Genomic DNA, 7,458 nt, shown 5'->3' with positions numbered 1-7,458 from the left:
GGTGTTAGGAAGTAGAGAAGAATAAAGGGGCTGAACACAAAAGGAGCTCTGTCGTTATTGATCTCAGTACGCCTATACTTCGTGGCAGACGACACACATCTGACACCGCAGACGTCAGGAGGTTCCAATAACACATTCTTTCGTAAAAAAAATATTTTTGGGTTATTGATATATTCTTTAAATATTACTTTTATATAATTCTGATTAGATTTATACTACAAAGTAATTTTTATTTTATATAATTAACTACGATATCTGAAAAATATGTATTTTTTAAAAACTTCCATGTGCAGTGATATTTCTATAGTATGACTGGCTAAGGAAAACATTACAATACCCCATTTGCCGCCTAATTTGCAGGTTTGATATCTAAATTTTATGAAATATTATATCAAAAGTATATTGGTAATACATGTGAAAGATTCTGGTGATCAAGTAAGTCCAATAATGTGTACACAAATGAGGCGTCTCATGATCAAAACAAATATGGCGTCACTTTGTGTGAATGGAAAAATGTTTTGATAGAATGTCCTTGACCTATCGTCGTAGAGTGAAAACTTATCATAATTAGAGGTTGGTATTGTTGATATCTTATGGTCATGGAAAAGCCCTACGTGAAGTTTACAATCATCCCACGAGACATTAATCGGTGAAGTGGCTTTTGTTAATACGGGTCCTGTGGTTTGTCTCATTCTAGCCTTGTCCTTTCCTGCAAAATTCATTCGATGTAAGAAATACTGAGATAATTTGAGATTTCCTTTGCATTTTTGTGCATGTGCATGGGGTCAATTAACAAGGAATGGGTTAAGTAATCTGTGCCAGTCGTAGGAATGTAGGCTAGCCGCAGTTGTGAATCCTGAGGATACTACCTTAGTGTAGGCTACGTATTAGCCATGGCAATGAAGCCCCCATTAAGCTTTGTCATTTTTATTCATATATGATGAGATATAATTGATTGAATCAGTTATATTCATGCTAAGATTTACCGATTTGCCTAGGCCTAGATACGAGTAGCCTATTGTAGTAACTAGTATAGTTTAGTTTAGGCTAAACTTGTGCTAATCTTAGTTCAGGGAAACCGAGTCTGGCGACGATTTATATTTGCCGATAATACATTAAATTCCACTTTCTGACTTTGTATATTACTGATATGGATAACTGCTCACTCATAAGTCGACAGTTTTACTTTCTAAACTTAGTAGAAATTTTTATTGTTAAACATCGAACATCAGTAAGACATTGGACCATTGGTGTAGCCACTGACAACTTCGTCCCTGCTTTGTATTTATAAAAGACAATACATGTCATTTTATGAATATGCTTTTTTTTTATTTACTGATGCTAGGGTATTTGATTCAAGTTTAAAACTCTTTAATTGGCCTGTGATAAGCCTTACAGTAACATAATGTCCACCTCATTTTGTACACCAGATTTTGCTATATCTGATTTTTTTTCGTATTGATAATAAAAGTTCTTTTTACATGTGTTAAGTGCCATTTTACCCTTTTAAGGTCTGCCTCTTTGTTGTGCATTATGTAGACCAAACAGCAAATGCATTACAGAATGAAATTTTACGCAAACGAATTACAAATCACTAACAGTACGCTATTTCTTACATTGATAAGATAGCCCAAGAAATTACCTAATAGAAAGTTATAATGTGATAGACTATTTCTATTTGACACTATTAAATATTTTAACACAGTATGCATTATTATAAGATATGTTTTTATTACCTCATAATCCCTAATTCTATTAAAACTAAATATGGATCAGGAATAAATGAACGTTGCTTTGTTTCTTCGACAACATTTTCACCCCCACTGTCATTCCTAACGTTTTGTCTCCAGATCTTTTTTCTGTTTATCACGCCATCTAATCCTTTGCCTCTGTCTTGACCTTCCACCCTTGATAGATTCACTCCCCCATTCTTACTACATGCCCATACCATCTCCGTGTCTTGGATATTTAGTTCAATTCTTGGTATTATTCATGGAAGACGGAATAATTTTATAGGTTGTTCATTAAAGTCTGTGTTGTGTTTTTAGAGTTTCTTCAAGCATGCAGTATTATAGTTAAATTGCATGTAGCAAAGTATATTCTACACTACTGAAATATATGTCACCATTTTTAGATGAATACTGTATATTCTAATGCAGTTCAGTACAGTAGTTAGTTGCTCCGACACTCTACAAACCTTACGCTATTTATAAGAGATTCTCTTTCCACGAAGATGGAAAACTATCCATTAAGACTTTTAAGCAAGGTGACAGTTATCCAAATCGCTAGTTAGCGAGGGTAGTGAGGGGTTATCGGCTACCCATCTCACTCACGCCAGTAAATCCAAGTCAATTTTTTCTTTTGGCTTGAGGAGAACGGACGTGTCCGCTCTATGCTCTCAAAAGACATGGCCATTGCAATTAATTTCTTTTTCTTTTCAGGTCTGCTTTTCCTTCTGCATTCTGATGCAGACTCGCCTGGGCCCTGATGGTCGCTCCTGCGGCACCTTTATGTCCTCTGTTGTGACCGACCCCCTCTCGTTGTGTCTGACATGCAGAGGACAGCGATGTGACCAGGGTAACAACTGCGAGGAGTGTTGGGAATGGAGATTTTGGCGTTGGCCCAAGAAGAGGTCTAAGAGAGATTCCTCTCCTTTGGGGTCTTCCTCGAGGGAGAAGAAACCTCGGACCTTTTCCTTGATCCTCCAATCTCTTCCCAAAGCTCCTGCTCGCTGGGTATCTTACGAGGATCGGCAAGTAGGATTGTTGACCAGCTAACACCAGGGCAACCCCAGGGTTCTTGGGACAAAGCTGCTTCCCCTAGAGAAGCAACTTCACACCCCTCGGAGTCCTCTTTATCTGATGTTTTGCAGGTTTGGCCGACACTGGGGATTGCAGGGCCGCCTTCGAAGAATGTTCTTTTAGAGCTTCTTTAGGAGGAGCCAATGAGAAAGCCTATACCTGCGCCTTCTGTGGTAGAAGTTCTTTCTCCCTCTTGGACTGTGGTCGACGCATTTGCTGTCTGAGGCCCATCTCTCACCTTTTGCTAGTCTTTTGCAGCATAACTCCCCTTCGGAGGATCGCCGCCGACGAAACCAGTTCACCCGTCCGCCACCTTAACGCTGTCCCTCTGGCGGCAACGAGAGTTCTCACCACCTCAGGACCTCATCGTCTTCTGGGAACTGTAGTCCCCTTCGCCCATTCAGACGTTTGCCAACTCATGCCATCAGTAAACTGTGTTCTCCTTCTAGAGATATTCGATCTTCTCATCCCTCTCCTGCTCGTGACTGTCACTCGTCGTCTCTTGATTGTCACTCGCCAGTGAGTGAGCGTCACTCTCATGACCGTTGTTTGCCATCTCACGATCGTTACTCGCCCTCTCGTCGTTGCTCTACTTCGGAGTGGTCTTCTTATGATTATCTCACCTCGGTGCTCTGTTCGGCAGCTCACTATTCAACTACTAGACTTTTTACCGCTCGCCAGCGTATCACGCTTCATCCCGCCACTCGTCAGTGTCACACTTCATCCTGCCACTCGCCAGTGTGTCACGCTTCATCTCGCCTCTCGCCAGCACATCACACTTCATCTCGACGCTCACTATTCGCCTTCTCACCAACACTTCAATCTCCAGCTTGTCGTTCCTCACCGTTCGTCAGTTCATGATTTTCACTCGCCAGGTCATCGGATTCCTTGTCGCAGGTCTCCAAGATGTGATCACTACTTGCCAACGCGCTCCTCTCCATCTTTCATGCATGATTTCCACTTTTTCGCGTTCAGTCGTCCAAATTCTACGAGCAATCCGGTTTTTCCTCGACAGCCCTGGGACATGCTTCGCAGAAAATCAGCGATTGTTGTTCTAGGGTGGCCTGCACATCGCCCCAACTTTCCAGCAAGAAACAGTCATTCAATCCCTTTCCCAGAGGGTTTCAGGGAACCCCCCAACAAGTTTACAGCAGTACCCATTACTCCTGACCGACCACACAAGACGGTCTAGAGGATTTTTTGGTGCCTGTCTGCCTTGCACCAGGTAAGCCTTCTTCCCCTCATTTTCAGGTGCCGAGGCAGCGACCACCAAGGAGGCGTTCTCTATATATAGACCTTCCCAAGGACACACCAGACCTGTGTGCTGTTGGGAAACCACCATCGTGGGTTGTCCCCCTGGTCAAGGTGGTCATGCAAGCTGTTGTTAGTGCAGTTCCAGAACCTCCCAAGTAGACAGCAGTCGGGTCAACCCCGAGAATTGCGTTGGAGAAATTGGTCTCCTTTTCTGGTTCCTCTTCTCCATCCAACCCTAGGAGGAGCCCTGGATCCTCCCATGATCATCTCTTCCTTTAAGACTCCGCATGGATCTGAGAGACTATCCTCTAACATCCAACAAAGCTTTCTCAGCTTCAGCTCATCCCGGTCCTGACAATGAAGAAGTAAAGGAGACTGAAGAATCCTACTCCTCCTTGGGCTCATCTCATCCACCCTTGTACAGAGCGGGAGGTTTTGGTAGTGCCAATGTTCCAGCCATCTCCAATTGAGGGGATCCCACTGGAGCTAAGGCCAGATCACCAGAAGAAGGTGAGGAGCCTTCTACTAGAAAAGCTCAGACCTGTACGGGAGGGCAGGAACCCCCCCAGACCTTCGCTGCTGGAGGAATTCATGCCATCTCGCAGAGAGTCTATGGACGCAAAAACCTTACCCAAGAACACTAAGGCAAGGGCAGCCTTCTTCAAGAGAAGGCTCGCAGGTCCCCTACAGCAGGTATGTCGGCAACTGACATTCCCTCCTCTGACAACCTCGACCCACCTCGGCCTCTTATGGGTGAGAACTCGAAGGTGGATGATGGCTTGGAATTGGAAGAGGAATATCTCCCTAGAGTTGCTAGCCCTAAGTTCAATTCAGGAGCAGAACAGAGAGTCTGAGTACACCTGGCAAGTCCTAGCCTGCATTAGGGCTATCAGTGGGTTGTCTGACCCAGGGAAGGCTGCTCAGGAGGGTAAGGACACAGTCCTAGACCATGTCTATGGCACCCAGCAACCTCCTGAGGCAGTGCTGCTTTTCCCTGGTTGAAGGGCTTGACGGCAGCCAGAAACAAGGCATTCTCTCAGATCACCGGCTCCTCTAGATCACTTCGAACGGGCTCGTTCTCGAAACTCCTCCCACCACCATTCCTCTTGCAGAAGAAGTATTACGAGGTCCTGGACTAGCCCCTTCTGGCTTTGTCTCTGGACTCCTCCTTAGAGTCTCGTTAGTGAGACTTTCTGGGCTCTCAGCCTCCTTTTTGGCATCTGAGATCCTAAATATAGAGAAGGTTGCAAATTATGCCATGCAGCCTACCTCATGGTTGGATCTATGGTTGGGATGAGTGGGCCATTTTGTTAGAACTGAGGACTGGTCCAAGAATTCTACAAGGAGGTCCATAGAAACCTTTCTTTTATCTGGCACCCACACCATAGAATTCCTCACTCACTAGGTTGTTAACCTATGGGCGAATGCTATTCTCAGGCGACAGGATGCAGCAATTGAGAGGTTCAACAGTCAAGTCCCCCAGGCTGAGGTTACGAGGCTCAGAAACTCTACTCTGGCTGGCACTTACTTGTTCAATCCAGAAGAGGTCAAGAGGGTGGGGGAAGTCCAACCAGGACTCCCTTCTCCATAGTGCCTTGACATCCAGGTCCTACAGCAAGGCTTCAACAGCGCCTAGGAAATACCCGCTGATGTCCAAACCCTCAACCAGGAGGACAGCAGGGTCCTCAGAGACGGTGTCTAAATAGACCAAAAGAGCTCCAAGTCCTCCAAAGGAGGCAAAACTAGTAGAGGGGGCGGCAGAGGTTGCTCCCACTCCCGCTAGGGAGGGCAATCCTCTCACCTGCAAACCCGTTGGGGGGGTGCCTGCAACGCTGCTGGCAGAGGTGGCTGCAGCACGGGGCCGAGACTTGGACAGTCTCTGTGATTCATTCAGGGTAATAGCGTCCCTTTCACTCAATCTTTCCCTCCACTGACTTTGGATCCAGTTCTATCGAGTTCCTATGCGAAGGGATTCGCAAAGGATCTGGGCCAAAGTCCAGACAATGTTGGAGAAGTGCACTCTCCAATAGGTCCTCAACAGCTCTCCAGGCTTCTTCAGTCGACTTTTTCTTGTGAAAAAGGTGTCTGGAGGCTGTAAACCAGTCATCGAGCTCTCAGCTCTGAACAAGTTTGTCTTTCAAACTTCGTTCAAAATGGAGACGGCAGACAGGGTCAGGCAAGCTTGTCATCACTGGCCTGTTTAGTTCCCAACAGCCACCTCAGAATTTGATCTCTTCAGTGGCGGCTGAAATCCAGGTGGAGTCAGCACAGCGACACCCCAGATACTTTGTTTGTTATGGGACTAAAACAACTGATGGACCTCCATTGGTGGGTGGCAGACGAGAACCTCCACAAAGGGACAGATCTCCTCGTCCCCCTCCCCGAAATTGATACTCTATTCAGATGCATCGAAAGAAGAGTGGGGGGCCCACATGCTGCATCACACGGCCTCAGGGCTTTGGTCTGAGCCCGAAAGTTACCACCACATAAATCTCTTAGAGATGAGGGCAGCCTTTCTAGCCCTCTATTGGTTCCAAAAGTTCCTGGCGGGTCACTCTGTGATGCTGATGAGTGACAACACCACAGTAGTGTCTTACATAACAAGTAAGGCGGTATCTTTTCGCATCCCCTATGCCATCTAGCAGTGGAGATGTTAAGATGGACAGAAGACAACTTTTGTCCCTATCATCGACGCTTCATTCCTGGCAAGAGGAATGTGCTTGCGGAATAATCTTAGCAGAGTGACTCAGTGGGCTTCGAGTGGTCTTTGAATCATCTGATAGCCAACAAAGTCCTAACTTTGTGGGGTTCCCTGACTGTAGCTATATTCGCGACGTCCCTAAGCTTCAGGCTGCCGCTGTACTGTTATCCAGTCCCGGACCCTCAGGTTATCTGGCAAGATGTATTCCAACAACGGTGGAGCAACATCGTTGTGTACTGTATACCTTTTCCCTGTTTTTTTCTGATGAGAAGGGGCTCAACAAGACCAGAGAATCCAAAAATCTATCCATGACACTCATAGCTCCGCTATTGTATCATGCAAAATGGTTTCCGACCATCTGCAACTCCTGACAGAGCTCCCGAGAGAGCTCCCTCCGCCACCAGATCTACTCAAACAGCCATATGCGAACATCTTCCACAAGGCAGTAGCTTCGCTATGTCTTCACACCTGGAGACTTTCCAGCATCTCCTCCCTGAGAGGCTTTTTGCAACAAGTTGCGAGAAGGATGTCTGCAAAGATCCTCGGCATCAGTCTACCAGCCTGTGGTTGGTGTCGTGGAAGAGGTATCTCTTTCCTCTATGCCACTATTCCTGTAATAGCGGAGTTCCTTGTATACCTTCAGGAGGAAAGGCTGCCCTGAGTCTCGGTTGTGAAAGGATACCGCTCAGCCTTGAGCCCCTC

General features: G+C 45.9%; 2 protein-coding genes across 9 annotated transcripts in view; one reads left to right on the top strand and one right to left on the bottom strand.

Annotated features, from left to right (window-relative positions):
* Snap25 (Synaptosomal-associated protein 25kDa) overlaps nt 1-131 on the bottom strand; it is a 220,095-nt gene extending 219,964 nt beyond the window's left edge. For 5 of the 6 annotated variants that reach the window (XM_068353582.1, XM_068353583.1, XM_068353581.1 and 2 more), the window contains exon 1: nt 1-131. This exon is cut by the window's left edge and continues 5 nt beyond it. The gene's annotated coding sequence lies outside the window, so the exon portion shown is untranslated. The other variant, XM_068353572.1, reaches the window with a different exon arrangement.
* Nucleotides 132-294: 163 nt separating this feature from the next.
* Nucleotides 295-7,458, top strand: part of LOC137622968 (uncharacterized) — a 92,948-nt gene continuing 85,784 nt past the window's right edge. Inside the window, exon 1 of one of the 3 annotated variants that reach the window (XM_068353570.1) lies at nt 295-360. The gene's annotated coding sequence lies outside the window, so the exon portion shown is untranslated. The other 2 variants (XM_068353569.1, XM_068353571.1) reach the window with 2 other exon arrangements.

This window comes from Palaemon carinicauda, chromosome 30 (genome assembly GCF_036898095.1).
Source record: "Palaemon carinicauda isolate YSFRI2023 chromosome 30, ASM3689809v2, whole genome shotgun sequence".
Taxonomy (NCBI): Eukaryota; Metazoa; Arthropoda; class Malacostraca; order Decapoda; family Palaemonidae; genus Palaemon; species Palaemon carinicauda.
This window is presented reverse-complemented; position numbering and strand designations above follow the sequence as displayed.